Source organism: Elephantulus edwardii, unplaced genomic scaffold, assembly GCF_000299155.1.
Source record: "Elephantulus edwardii isolate Elephantulus edwardi_28Jun2011 unplaced genomic scaffold, EleEdw1.0 scaffold00144, whole genome shotgun sequence".
In the NCBI taxonomy this organism is placed as follows: domain Eukaryota; kingdom Metazoa; phylum Chordata; class Mammalia; order Macroscelidea; family Macroscelididae; genus Elephantulus; species Elephantulus edwardii.
The window spans coordinates 6,221,194-6,236,660 of NW_006399894.1; the positions used below are offsets into that span (position 1 = coordinate 6,221,194).

Genomic DNA, 15,467 nt, shown 5'->3' on the forward strand with positions numbered 1-15,467 from the left:
TAAGTTTCTAAAAGAAAGAAGACAAAAAGACTGGTTGGTTTTTTTGTTCTTTTCTTCTTATGAAGCATTAACTTTATGCTAATAGTGGTGGAATGGCACATAAAAGGACAGAGGTCATGGTTATTCAGCATTAAGAATGTAATAAATTAGTCAAAATTGTGCATTTTGAAATTGTTGAATTAATGAATGTTTAATTGTGTATGTTTTAGTAACAAGGAAAAAATATTGAGACAAGGGGTAAAAAGGACACAGCAATGTGACTTAACAGCATTGGTTTATGTCTTGAGATGTACACAAATTCAGAGGATTGCCTAGGGGAGCTCAGAAATGGTGTTATAAACATTTCCTCATTGACCACTCTGCTTTGACAGAGCACATTCAATGAGATTGACCTCTTCCACATACTCATTTTTCTTTTTTCATTTTCTTTGATATTTTTACTTAGCAAGTGGCATGGTGATGTTTTGAATTGCTAAAACATTTGCATCAGGGTCAAGTGTTAATAACTCCATTAGCATACAAAACCTATCTCTATCAGTGAAAATCATTATAACTACTGGACATTTATTGAGGCTCAAAGACCACTAACTTAAACAGTTAATAAATTATTTTAAAATAGTACAAGCTATAAAGTCATTAAAATAAAAAAGATATGCAACAACTTCAGAATTATATTCTTCTTTTATCTAGTGATAGCCAAGTCTAAATTTGTAGATAATGCAATTATTTCTTGTAAATACAGCATAGTAAATGAACGTGATGATGTAGTGTGTTAGGGTTATAATTGGGTAAGTCATGCGTAAAAGGAGGGTAAGTAGAAAGAATGCTAAAGAAGATACTAATGGGATAAGGAAGGCCTGGAAATTCATGAAGGCAGAGATAAATCCAAGTGGCTAAGACACAGAGTGCCTCATAATTCTGATATACATAATAGAGATTGTCCCCAGAACCAACCTGATTAGTGTTCTGGGTACAAGAGTGTCATCAAGGACAATGAACCAGAACCACTCATAAAATTTTAAAGTTTCTGTAACATTCAACTCGCTGGCCTAGACTCAAGTCAAGGATCATGTCAAAATGCAGGAGGCAGCCAGCTATATTATACCACAGCACACATTGCTAAGGGTACTTCTGCATGCCTTTAATTCTAGAGAAATGAATTGTCTCACACTCTGGGACACATGTTTTGTAGTAAAACTGTCTTTCCTATCTCTGTGCTTTCCCTCTAAACATTGTATTCTAACTAGAGCTTAATCTACTTCAGAATTGTTTGTAAGCAGTACATAACCAGATCAAAACCAGGACATTTGTCTACAGACAACCTGTTGTTTCTTACTCACTCTAATTTTTCTTTGAGCAAGAGAGGGCTGAACCACAGCATTCAGTGCAGGCAACATAGCAGTTAAACAATGGCGTACTAACACCAACCATTGTTCAAGAGAAAGATATAGCCAAAAAGTATTAAAATATTATTGTTTCTTTGTGCCGTGGAGTCACTTGTGACTAATATCAAGCTATGTACATCAGCCCTAAACCCTGCTCTATCCTGTGCCATTCTTATTGTCTCTGACATACCTACCCTACATTACCCCAGTCACTGAATCAATATACATCATTTAGTCTCTACCTCTCTTTAACTGTCATTCCACCCTCCTACACATGACGTGCCTCTCCAAGAACTGGTTTCTCATTGTAACATGTCCAAAGTATGTCAGATGAAGCTTCAGAATCCTTGCCTCCAGAGAGTATCCTGGTCTCACCCTCTCTAGGATAAGACTGTTGTTCTCCTAGCAGTCTATGGTATATTAAATACTCTTCCCTAGCACCACAGCTTAAAATCATCATTCTCCTTCAGTCATCCTTAGTCATTGTCCAACATCCTGAGACATAGCAAGTAACTGCAAAGACTATGGCCTGTATCAGACACAGCTTAATCTATATTGTTGTTGTTATGTGCCGTCAAGTTGCTTGTGACTTATAGTGACCCTATGTATAACAGCCCAAAACTCTGATTTGTCCTGTGCCAATCTCACTGTCTCCCATACTCCCATCCTGATTACCCCAGTCACTGAATCAATCCACCTCATAGAGGGTCTTCCCTTTCTGCGCCTACCCTCTACCCTCCCGATTATGATGTCCCTAACCAAGGATTGGTCTCTACTTACAATATGACAAAAGTATGTAAGAAAATGCCTCAGAATCCTTGCCTCCAAAGAACAGCCCAGTATAACCCTCTCCAGGATGAAAATGTTTGTTTCCTTAGCAGTCCACAGTACCCTTAATACTGTTATCCAGCACCACAGCACAAAGGCATCAATTCTCCTTCTATCTTGCCTAGTCATTGTCCAACTCTCTGATGCATAACAAGTGATTGCAAAGACCATGGCCTGTATCAGACGTACCTTAGTCGCCAGAGAGACACCACTGCTCTTCAGTATGATGGAAAGGTCCATAACAGCAGACTTTCCCACTGCGATACATCTTTTAATGCCCTGGTTGCTGGTCACAAGAGTGTTGACTGTGGAGCCAAGCAAACTAAAGCTGTGAACAATCTCAATCTCTTCACCATCCATCCTGATGCTGCTAATTGGTCCAGTGGTGAGAACCTTTGTCTTCTTGACATTGAATCTCAATCTATATTGAAGGATGTAGACCTTGACCTTTTGCAGCAAATGCTTCAGGTCCCCTTCAGTTTCAGCAAGCAGAGTTGTGTCATCTGTATAACATAGATTGTCCACAGATCTTCTACCAATCCTGATGCCTCATTTCTCCTCATAGAGCCCAGCCTCTTAGATAATCTGTTCTGCATATAGGTCAAAAAGGTATGGAGACAGGACATATATCTGACATACGCCCTTCCTAATTTTGAACCTTGCAGTGTTTCCTTGCTCTGTTCTGACAACTGCCTCTTGGTACAAGTATAGGTTTCACATTAGAAAGATAAAGTGTTCTGGGATTTCCATTCTTCTCAGAGTCAGCCACAGTTTGTTATGAGCCACACAGTCAAACACCTTTGCATAATCAATGAAGCACAGATAAACATCCTTCTGGTACTCCCTGCTTTCAGCTAAGATCAATCTAACATCAGCTACAATATCCCTAGTACAACAACCCCTTCTAAACCCAGCCTAGACTTTTGGCAATTCTCTGCTGATGTGCTGTTCCAGTCGTTTTTGGATAATCTTCAGTAGAATCTTGCTTGCATGTAAAATCAATGACATTGTTCTATAGTTTCCACACTCTGTTGGGTCACCCTTCTTTGGGATGGGAACAAATATAGATCTCTTCCTGTCACTTGGCCAAGTGGTTGTTGCCCAGGTTTCTTGGCACAACTTGGTGAGCATGTCCAGGGGAGCATCTGTTAACTGAAATATGTCAATTGGTATACCATCTATTCCGGGGGCCTTATTTTGAGCTATTTCCTTCAAAGCAGCTTGAACGTCTTCCTTCATCAGCATAGGCTTTTGCTCATATGTTGTTTCATTAAATTCTTCTGTGTCTGCCAATTCTTTACAATACAGTGACTCAGTATATTCTTTCCATCTTCTTTTAATACTTCCTGGATCATTTAATATTCTGCCTAAAGCATCCTTGATTATAGCAACTCTAGGTTTGAATTTGTTCTTCAGTTCCTTGAGCTTATGAAATGCTGAGCGAGTTTGGCCCTTTTTGATTTTCTGACTCCAGCTTCTTGCACATTTCATTATAATAATTTACTTAGTCATCCCACGCTGCCTTTTGAAATCTTCTGTTCAGATCTTTAGTATCTTGAATTCTTCCTTGTGCTTTGGCTTCTCTGTGCTCCAGTGCAATCTTCAGAGTTTCTTTTGACATCCATTTTGGTCTTTTCTTTCTCCTCTCTCTTTGTAATGAACGTTCACACTCTTCCTGGATGATACACTTGATATCCTCCCACAACACATCTGGTTTTCGCTCATTAGTGTTCAAGGCCTCAAATCTGTTCCTGAGATGGTTCTGAAATTCAGGTGGGATAGACGTAAGGTCATATTTTGGTTCCCGTGGATTTGGTTTCATTTTTCTCAACTTCAGCTTGAACTTGCATATGAGTAGTTGGTTATCTGTTCCACAATCAGCTCCTGGCCTGGTTTCACAGCTGATATTGAGCTTCTCCATCCGTTATTTCCAATGGACCTGAAAATCCCCACCCACCCTGCAGATAACCTTAGTGGACCCAAGGCTGTGAGGGATTCCTTAGTGGGACTCTTAGAGAGGGAAGGAAGAAATCTTCACAGGTAGAAAATCAGGGCAGCACAACGGATGGAATCTATATTACGTTTAGAAATTTAAGAAAAAGAATTTAGACATAATTCAGTGACTTCCACTTTTTAGCAGATTAGAGACATTACCTCTGCTGTAATTTATGGAAATAATGTTGGCAGAATTGTGGGAATGAGTTTGAGAAGGCGAGACTAGACTCAAAGCTAACAGAAGCCAATTAAATTATAATGAGGGTCTAAACCAAGCTTCTGCTTCAGGGATGGACGAAACTTGAATGATATAAGTGATATCAGTGAAAGAACAAAGGTTTGTGACTAATGAAAAGTGAGTGTAAAAAAGGAAATGGAAGACAAGATTTCAGACAACTCTAAGGAATTGAGAACTTGCCGGTAACTAACATAAGAAATTTTCTAGGTGAAACAAGTTAAATGAAAAAGTTCAACTTGAGATATATTGAGTCTGTGTTTCATATGTGATATAACAGAAATACATAGCAAGCATTTGAAAAGAGCACATAGTATTTGGACATGGTATCCAGTAAAAAGCATGACTTATAATTTAGAATTGGAAATCTCAAGAGAGAATTCCCCAAGGAAAAACTATAGAAATGTGGTGAGAAAATAGCCAAAAGAAGACTTTCAGAGAACACAACAATTAAAGGACAGTACCATGAAAAGTAGAAAGCATGAAACATTTGAAGGTAGGAGCCAGAGGCAAGAAAAGAATCAGGAGAGGAAGCTAACGCTTCACAGGAAAGAATAATCAACGTTGAGTATTACAGAGAGTCTCAGCAGGCTTGGGAGTAAGGCCTTTTTATTTGGTGATAGGCAGGTCATTTTGCCCTAAAAGAGAGCAACTTCAGTGCAGATGAAAGCTGGATGGCAGTGAGCTAAAGAGAGAATTGAAAGAGAGGAGAGGAAGCAGTGGAAATAGGCTATTCTTTTATTTCAGTCAGGGTTCTGGGTTGCAAGCAATAGACACCAACTCTGGCTGATTGAAGCAGAAAGGGAATTTATTGAAAGGATGTTGAGTACTTAAGAGAATTAAAAGAAGGGTTGGATAACCAAGTTCACAGCCATGAACTTCAAGGTCACAGGATTCCACAGTGCTATCATGTCTCAGCACCTGATAGTAAAGTTTGTTTGCACTTACAAACTACTTAGCTCTGGACAAAGTTTGGTATATTAAGAATGATGTCATTTCTGTTCATGTGTTCATTTGCTGTGAAACTGTAGAAATGGACTTGAAAGTAAGTAGTTATGACTATGTCCCTAGAATAGGTATATCAGGTTGTTGGAGCCTGTATTATGTGTAAAGCAAGTTGTACAACCAATACAGATTTTCTGCTTTTATAGTAACCTCATAAGAGTCAGGGGGCCCTTTTGAGGCAATACTGATGAATTTTGCCTCACATACTTTGGGCATGTTGCTAGGAGAAGCTATTCCTTGGAGAAGAACATGATGCTGAGAAAGGTGGAGGATTGGTGAAGGAGAGGCAACCACTCAACCAGGTGGATTGATACAGTGACTGCTGTAATGGGCTTTTGTGTGTCAGGAAGTGTGAGAATGACACAGGATAGAAAAAGTTTCAGATCTTTTGTTCATAGGGTCGCTATGAGTTATACTCAACTTGACAGTACCTCACAAACCTTTTAAAAAGATTCCTACAGGCTCTCTGCTTCTCATAGATTCAGATTGCCCTCTCTTCTTCTGCAGCCTCAGCCACATCCCTGAGACACAATGGTGAAGGTTGGAGTAAATAGATTTGGCAGCATTGGGCGCCTGGTCACTAGGGCTGCTTTTCAGTCTGGCAAAGTGGATGTTGTCGCCATCAATGATCCCTTCATTGACCTCAGCTACATGGTCTATATGTTCCAATATGATTCCACTCATGGCAAGTTCAACGGCACTGTCAAGGCTGAGAGTGGGAAGCTGGTCATCAATGGGGAAAGTCATTACTATCTTCGAGAAGCGATATCCTGCCAACATCAAGTGGGGTGATGCTGGTGCTGAGTATGTTGTGGAGTCCACTGGTGTCTTCACAACCTTGGAGAAGGCTGGGGCTCACTTGAAGGACGGTGCCAAAAGGGTAATCATCTCTGTTCCTTCTGCTGATGACCCCATGTTTGTGATGGGCATGAACCATGAAAAGTATGACAACTCTCTCAAGATTGTCAGCAATGCCTCTGCACCACCAACTGCTTGGCTCCCCTGGCCAAGGTCATCCATGACAACTTCGGCATTGTAGAGGGACTCATGACCACAGTCCATGCCATCACTACCACCTGGAAGACTGTGGTTGGCCCCTCTGGAAAGCTGTGGTTTGATGGCCGTGGAGCTGCCCAGAACATCATCCCTGCATCTACTGGCACCACCCAGCCTGTGGGCAAGGTCATCCCTGAACTGAATGGGAAACTTACGCATGGCTTTCCATGTCCCCACCCCCAATGCGTCAGTTGTGGACTTCACCTGATGTCTGGAGAAAACTGCCAAATATGATGACATCAAGAAAGTAGTAAAGTAGGCATCAGAAGAGCCCCTCAAGGGCATCCTGGGATACATTGAAGACCAGGTTGTCTCCTGTGACTTTCATAGTAACACCCACTCTTCCACCTTTGATGCTGGGGCTGGCATTGCTCTGAAGGACCACTTTGTCAAACTCATTTCCTGGTATGACAATGAATTTGGCTATAGCAACCAGGGAGTCAACCTTATGGTTCGCATGACCTCCAAAGAATAAAAGCCCCTTGGACCACCAGCCTCAGCAATAGCTGAGAGAGAGAGAGAGAGACCCCCTCAGCTGGTGGGGAGTCCTTGCCCCAATTTGATCCTCCCACACGCTGAGAATCTCACATCCTTAACACAAGTTTCCATCAAATCCCCCCCCTCGAGAAAGGGGAGGGGCTTGGAGAGCCCATCTTGTTATGTACCACCAATAAAATACACTGTACTCAGAAAAAAAAAGATTCATACAGTAGAGGAATTCTGCAAAGTTAGAGTAACAAACCATTAAGAATAAAAATAAACATTTCAGCACACATATAAAAGTTTATCATCAGAAAAAAAAAGAAAAAGCAGAAATTGGGAATTTCTTTGGTACAGAAAATATTTTGAAGAGTAATTTGGAGAGGTTGAAGATAGGATTGAAATAGTAGCTATTTAATAGCATTAGATGTTTATAAAAGTAAATAAAGTATGCTTCCAAGAACAGAAGGGGGCACAGGGGGCCAAGTGGTAAGAAGTTGTGCTGACCACCCAAAGGCAGGCAGATCAAATTCACCAGCTGCTCTGTGAATTAAAGATGGACATTCTTCTCCCATGACATTTACTATCTCTGAAAATGTACTGGAGACTCAGTTCTGAATCTGTTCAACAGTAAAAGTAAAAATGAAGGGGTTAAAAGAAGCAAGTAAATCTGTCGTTGTTGTTATGTGCCATCTAGTCGCTTGTGACTCATGGCAACCCTATGTACAAGAGCTCTAAATGCTCTTCTATCCTGTGCCAACCTAGCCATCTCAAATGCATTTATTCCCACTGCTCCAGTCACAGAATCGATCCATCTCATCAAAGGTCTTTCTCTCCTTCGCCGCCCCTCCACTCTGCCAAACATGATGTACCTCTCCAAGCACCAGTCCCTCCTTGCAACATGCCCAAAGTATGTGAGATGTACCTTCAGAATCAAAAACTCTGGCTTCACCCTCTCTAGGACAAACCTGTTTGTTCTCCTAGCAGTCCATGGTATATTCAACACTCCTCTCCAGCACCACAGCTCAAAGGCATCAATTCTCTTTCTAACAACCCTAGTCACTGTCCACTTCTCTGATACATAGCACGTAATTGCGAAGACAATAGCCTGGATGAGGCACACCTTAGTCTCCAGTCTGACATCATTGCTCTTCAGTACTCTTGAGAGGTCCCTCACAGCCGACTTTCCCAATGCAATTTGTCTCTATTTCCTGGCTGCTGCTACCAAGAGTGCTGACTGTGGAGCCAAGTAAACTAAAACTGTTAACTATCTCAATCTCTTCACCATCCATACTGATGCTGCCAATTGGCCCAGGGGTTAGAATATTTGTTTTCTTGATGTTGAGCTTCAGTCCCTGTAGGAGGCTGTAGTCCTTGATCTTCCGCAGCAAGCGCTTCAGGTCCTCCTCAGTTTCAGCAAGCAGGGTTGTGTCATCTGCATAACACAGGTTGTTGATGATTCTTCCACCAATCCTGATGTCACATTCCTCTTCATATAGCCCAGCATCTCGGATGATCTGTTCTTCATACAGATTGAAAAGGTACGGAGGCAGAATACATCCCTGACAAACCCCCTTCTTGATTTTGAACCATGTAGTGTCTCCTTGCTCTGTTCTGACAATTGCCTCTTGGTCCAAGTATAAGTAAATCTGTAGAAGAGTGATTTTGTTGTTGTTAAGTACCATCTAGTCAGAAATTCATCCATAGTTGATCCTGCAGTGAGTTTTCAGAGGCAGTTAATAGCATGGGAAGGGATTGTCCATCCTTCTTCCAGAAAGCAATTGGTGAATTTGAAACACATGCCTTCGGGATGAAATATGTTGCTGTAGCTATGTCCTTCTGAGTCAGCACTCCTTATCACTAGGGCACCAGAGCTTGCTAGTAAATTTTGTGCTATGGATTTATCTTTATTTTTCATCAATCAATAAACAACAATAACACATATTAGTTATGTTGTTTTTGTTGTGGCTGTTGTGTATCGTAGAATCAGAACCGTCCCATAGCTGGCCCGCCAGTGGGTTTTCACAGGCAGTTAATTGCATGGGAAGAGTTTTCCCATCTGTCTTCCAAAGAGCAGCTGGTGGCCTCCAATTGTCTGCTTTTGGGATTTCAGCACAGCTTCTTGCCACTAGGCCACAAGAGCTTCCTAATCCTATATTAATGATAACAACAACTTTAAAGAAAGGTATTATCTTCCAGCTATTTCTAAGTAGTTCATTTAATCCTGATATTAACCACATAGACATCGTTATTGTCATTTTACAGACCAGGAATCTAACTTTTTAAAAGGCTTTCTGAGTGTTTGCTAAACTAAGGAATAAATAATGTGTAAGTTATTCCAGTGTTCATTTTAGTGAAAAGTAATATTTAAACAAAATCACACTTAAGGAAAATATTTTTTAAACCATCAAGTAAGTGAATTTTACTAGATGTTTAGTTGATTCATATTAGCCTATAGATTTCTATGCTTTCCTTTTATTTTTTAAGGGAACATATTTAATTCTGTCTTAAACAGAGGAATCATAGTTTAGTTCCAAATTTAAATTTAGAGTCTTTGCTAAGTCCTGTAAGAAACATCATCTTGGAAGATACACTTTTTGAGAAGAAAGAGATACTTAAATTAAAAATTCCCCCTATACGCCCAAAACAAGGTTTGAATGTCTGAATTCAGGATTTTGCTATTACATACAATTTAGAGAGGATAGAAATGTATTATCTGTAAGGAGATAGTCAGTTTTCAACAAAAGGTAGAAAAAAATACTATTTATACTTAAATCTACGTTAAAGAAAGGTCTCTTTGCTGTTTGGATGTTTTTTTTTTCTTTTTCATTGTTTGATATGGAGATAGGGAAGAAATCAGAATTTGGAAAAGTTGATAGGATTACTGAAATTCTATCAAGAACCTCTGAGGTTACCAAAATCCTTAAAAGTAACCTAATAGTGAGAGGAACAATCCAGTAATATTCATACACTGATGTACATCTTCCAGTAGTTATGGCAGAACATACCAGAAGTGGAAGTCTTGTGAAGTCGAAGAGATCCTGGTGCAGGAAAGAGATGCACGCAGTGAAGCAGTGTTGATAAAGAAGATCTTGGCTGAGACAGTCATGGATTTCAGGGATCTAATGACCAAAGGCTATAGTTGGGGTCATAATTTTTAGCAGTGGGTAGCATCAATACAAAGAAAAGGCTCTACAGGACTGACCTTGGGGTTGGGGAGAGACTGAGAAAGATGAGTTCAATAATGTATACAGCATTGAAACAGATGAGGGAGAAAACTGTTTAAAAGGGATATGTGATTAGTTACTTTTTGTCATGACGGGAGTCTAGAGCGAAGGCTACATGGTGGAGTGGACCTACGGGTGGGTTTGTAAAACAATGAAATAATTTTTCTTTTACTTTTCCAAGAGGGTAGTGTACTAGGAGGGACAGTTGGGATTGGAGAAAAGTGCAACAATGAATGAATAGAAATCTCTGTAAATTTTTACTAAAATTAATAATAAAGTTAGATCAATAGAAATGATCCAAGAGAAAAGGAAGAAAGATAAAGCAGTCAAAATTTGAAGAATACTATTGTAAACTTAAATTTAAATAAAAAATAAATAAAAAGAGGAAAGAAACTACATCTTTCCTCAAATCAAAAGCAAATTCACACTACTGAGTCTATTCCAACTTAGAATGACCCAAATTCGACACAGTAAAACTGCCCCATAGAGTTTCCTAGACTGTAAACATCTGTAGAGACTGGTTCTCTTACCTTTCTCTTCAGAAGCAGCTCCTTAATTTTCAACTACCAGCCTTCTAATTAGCATCTGCATAACTTAATCTCCATTTCACCAGAACCCCTCCCCAAAAGAACAGGGTAGTCAAATTGCCAAGATCAGACTCTTCCAGTACAATGAGGAAGAATCCCAGACAAGATTTCTGATGAAGAAATGCCAACTAACAACAACACCAAACACACACACAATGACTGTAACAATAGGTGTGAACATGACAGTGATTGTGATGCTGCTGCTGTTGTTTATAGAGTCAAGACTCTGCTCTGCTTTTTCTAGAGTCACTCTAAGTCCTAGTGGACTCAGTAGCAACTAATACCAACCACGCCTGTACATACATACTGTGTTTTTGTGTGTAGATAATATCTTTGGGACAAGGACAAAGTGTGCATATATTAGAAACTCCAGAACTAATAAAATTATATTTCTCTATGGTCCATTGATGTTTTCTTTAGATTTCTAGAAATATTGGGACAAGGACACAAGGACACTGCCCTATTCAGGCAATTTCTAGATTAGTTTATAGGACTTGTTATATCAATGGCTGAAATTCAAATGAGGTCACATAGAACAAGTATCTCAACTTCTCCCCAAATCAGGTTAGATAATGACTCCAGGCCACTGGAGGCCAGCTGCTACAAGAGGATAATTATTAGTTTTATCATTAAGTAAATTTTCAGCATCTCCTGTCCTAATTAAGATTGAAATAGTGGCATCAAAATAAGCACATCCATGCGCCCTAAACCTGATTTTTAAATCCAGAGCACAAATCCTCTTGAACTACTTGGATTCTACCTATATCACATGGAGAGTATAAAATAGTTATCGCCACACTAATTTCTTGATAAAGTTGTGTTTTTTTTTTTATTTCCTCAACTAATAAGGTAAGGCAATGGTACCTTTTTAGAATTAAATTTATATGCAGTAGATTTTGAAATGTCACTTCTTGGGATTTTTTTTTCTTTTTAACAAAACTAATTCATATTTAAATTTCTCTGGGGATGCTATCCGGTTATCAAATCATAATGTATATATTTGTGAGCATTTGCAGAGATCCTAGGAGAGTAAAATTTGTTTATAATTTATTTATTCTAACTACTACTAGAGTAACTCTTAGAGTGGTTTGTAGTAATATGACTGTCAGGTCTCCCATTCTGGAGAACATAGAGACATCATAGCTCTAATTATCAATTGTTAACAACTATGGTTATATTATGACTCTTCTTCAAAATATTAATAAAAACGTTATCCAGTAAATATTTCTGTTGAGTCTCCCTGCATAAAGAGTTGTGCTGTCAACCCAAAGTCAAATGGTACGAATCCACCAGCTCCTCACGAGAGAAAACTGAGCAATCTCCTCCTATACAATTTACAGCCTAGAAAAGCCTACTAGAGAGTCAGCTTTAAGTCAGTTCTGACTCGATGGCAGTGAGAGAGACATTTTCTTAGTATATGCATAGTGTTTCACATACAAATGCTATAATCATACAAATAGATAATTTCTACATTAATTTATAAAGTATTTCTTGAAAATTTATAAAATATTTATTCAATGTCATAAACTTGTCTAAGATACTTGGTAACACAAATAAATCACTGTTTCCATTCTACTGTGAGTATAAAACACACACATGAAAGCACTCAAAAATACTAGTAAAAATTAAAAATAGTACCTACAAAAACTTACTAAACATTAGTTATTCCTGTAACCATTGATACAAAAATGTGTTATATGACAATTCAGATTTACATATGTCACCCCAGGTCTTTGAAACTAGAATTTCTTTTATCTTTAAGAATATTGGGAAGAAAAGAAAAAAAAAACACACCAAAAACCTAAAGAATGTAAAAATGTGGCTAATTTTAACATTAAGTATTCAGTCACAGAGGATGGATATTAAATGATCTCATTTACATTAAAAAAACCAAAAAAAAAAGGAAACATACAGGTATTAAATATAGTAGTGGCTACTAGGATCAGGAGGAAGAGGGAAATAGAGGAAAGTTAACAATTATAGAAAAATTGTATTTATTAAAGTTAAGGTTGCCTAGCAACTATAATTGCTATTAATAAGTTACACTTAAAACCTGAACTTTTGAAAGTTGTATATTGGATATGTTGACCACAACAGCAAAATTTTATGAAGAGGAGGTGTTGCGGTAGCTTATATACAAACAAAAGCCTTAAGTGATTCAGCTCTTTGGTTTGGAGATTCAGGTCAAAGTTTCACAACACATTCTAGTAAATTGGCCTAATAATGAGTTTAGTGTTTCTGTTCTACCACTGAGTCTAGCATATCTTCTAGGGTCTTAAAAACATGCCTGGAGCCATCTATGGCCCAAGATTGACCTTTATTTCCCTGAAAAGTTGCTTTGCCTGCCTAGTGGATAGAGAGTTAAGCTTGCTAACACAAAGGTGGCACTTCCCTGGTGGCTAAAAAACACCACAGGCTCTGAGGGGGAAGGTGGCCAACTTCCTCTTGTGCAATTTATGACCTTCAAAAGATTACGTGAAGGTCATCTATGAACTAGTTCTGACTGGGTGGCAATGAGGTTTCATGAGAGTATCTTCCTGAAGGAACAAAGAAAAAGAAATGCCAGGAACAGACATAACATATGGTATGAATGATTGATTGTCTCCCTGAGTAATGGCCTACCTAGCTAGAAAAACCAGAACTTGATAGTGCCCAGCTAACATTAGTGCATATTTTAACTAAATAGTTTTCAAAGAGTCTTAATAGAAAGGGGGAAAATGCAGAAGAGAACTTCAAATTCTCATGGACTTCAGATTTCTAGAATTATGTGGGCTAAACTCCTGAAATTATTACCCTGAGATAATATTTAAAACTTAAACAACACAGCAACAAAAGTCCTTGGATTTTCTTAAAACAAAACAATAGTTAAACTTAACCTAGTGAAAAATGTCCTCCTTAAGAAATATGCCATTTAAGAAATAGATATGTAAGACAAAACTGACTATAGTAATTGGGAAGATTATAGAGAAATGTTAGGAGACAATAAATACATGTAAATACAGGAAGAAAATAACATGAGAATTTTCTTTTCATCTTAAAGAGCATAATCAATGTAATTTAATTGCACATACAGAAATGGTTAAATTTCTTTTACTATGTATACCCTGAACAAAAATAACACAAATTTTAATTTAAAATATATAATGAGGATACTATTTAAAACAAAAAACAACCCTTAAAATCAACTTCTTAAAATTGACTTAAAGAAATGACAGATGTAATAAGCCTGATATGGTATTTAAATAGACATTTTTTTTTAAGCTTAGAAGAGAATTAACATTGGTAAATATTATAGCTTAGGTATTAAAGCGGAGAATATGTAAGTATTAAAAAAACATTTCTGGAGGATTCAAGTGATTAATTTTATGCCAATTCAAAAGCTTTTAAATTACAGATAAAATATTATTGTTAATGTTGTATAGATATATGCATTTGTTATAAACATGATTTATAAATGCTTCCTTTTTCTTCTAAGCTTGGCTAAATAATTTAAATATACAGATTTTTCCCAAATTCATAATGTTTAAAATTCTTCAGTTAATGAAGAATATATTTAACATTTTCCTGATTCTTATTTTCTAATTTATTTTCAATAATTATGTGTAATTTGATAAAAGGTCTTGAAAAATACATAAACAAAACTGCAACATAATAACTGTAAAAGAGTCAATGAAACCAAGAGTTTAGCCTTTCTCCCCCCCCATAATTTATATAATATTTGTTGGAAAAAACATTAATAAATGTAATGAATCTAGATTAAAATTAGGAAGATGAACTGGAATAACTAAAATCATGATCCTGGGAATACGGCCATAAAGTAGCTCAGGCCCAAGATTGCTCAAAGGAACATTGGCATGCGCACAACTAAATATTTTCCTAATGTGTAACTAGGATATTTAAAATTATCTGTTACCACTTTTATGCATTTCTTTCTGAAATTTCTCTTCCTGAATTATTGCCAGAGCTCTGATAGTATATATGTTACTACCCATAAGGCTGTATGTCCAGTGGTTCAAATTCACCATAGAGCACTCTGAGAAAGAAAGTTAGCAATCTCCTCTAATTTAGAACATCAGGAATTTGATGAAGGATTATTATGTGGCAATGGTAGTGAGTTTGAATTTATGTTATCAGTGGCAACTGGGGACATTCTGAGTAAATATTAAATCAATTGTTTTAAAGTGATTCAGAATAAAACTATTGTTCTGCATTTTTGCCTCACAACCTAGATCCTTAAACATAGAACCACTCAATAAATACATTTTTCCTCATGGAAATTTCATCCTGCAAACCAGAAGGACGTGATATTATTGAAGATTTTTTATATTAAATCATTATGTATTTTCAATAATTGTATTATTACGATCACTAAAAAGGATAACATGTTCAGAAAAGTTGAAGGTCCATGAAAATGAGACACATATTCTATGAAGTAAATTTTTTTTTAATTTATTATTGATTTCACTGAAAATTTACAGAGACTTTGGATTTCCATTCATTCATGTTGCACTTTTTTCCCTTCCCAACAGTGGCCCCTAGTACACTACACTCTTGGAAAAGTAAAAGAAAAATTATTTCATTGTTTTACAATCTCTCCCCCAGGTCCACTCCACTATAAAGCCTACACTCTGGACTCCTGCCATGACAAAAATACCTAATAATTTTCCCT

At 37.6% G+C, this 15,467-nt stretch overlaps 1 protein-coding gene and 1 pseudogene across 1 annotated transcript in view; one reads left to right on the forward strand and one right to left on the reverse strand.

Moving 5' to 3' along the window:
• The window catches only part of CCSER1 (coiled-coil serine-rich protein 1), a 1,860,678-nt gene that overhangs the window by 632,509 nt on the left and 1,212,702 nt on the right, over positions 1–15,467 (reverse strand). The window lies entirely within an intron of this gene.
• LOC102867339 lies at positions 5,980–6,979 on the forward strand (annotated as a pseudogene).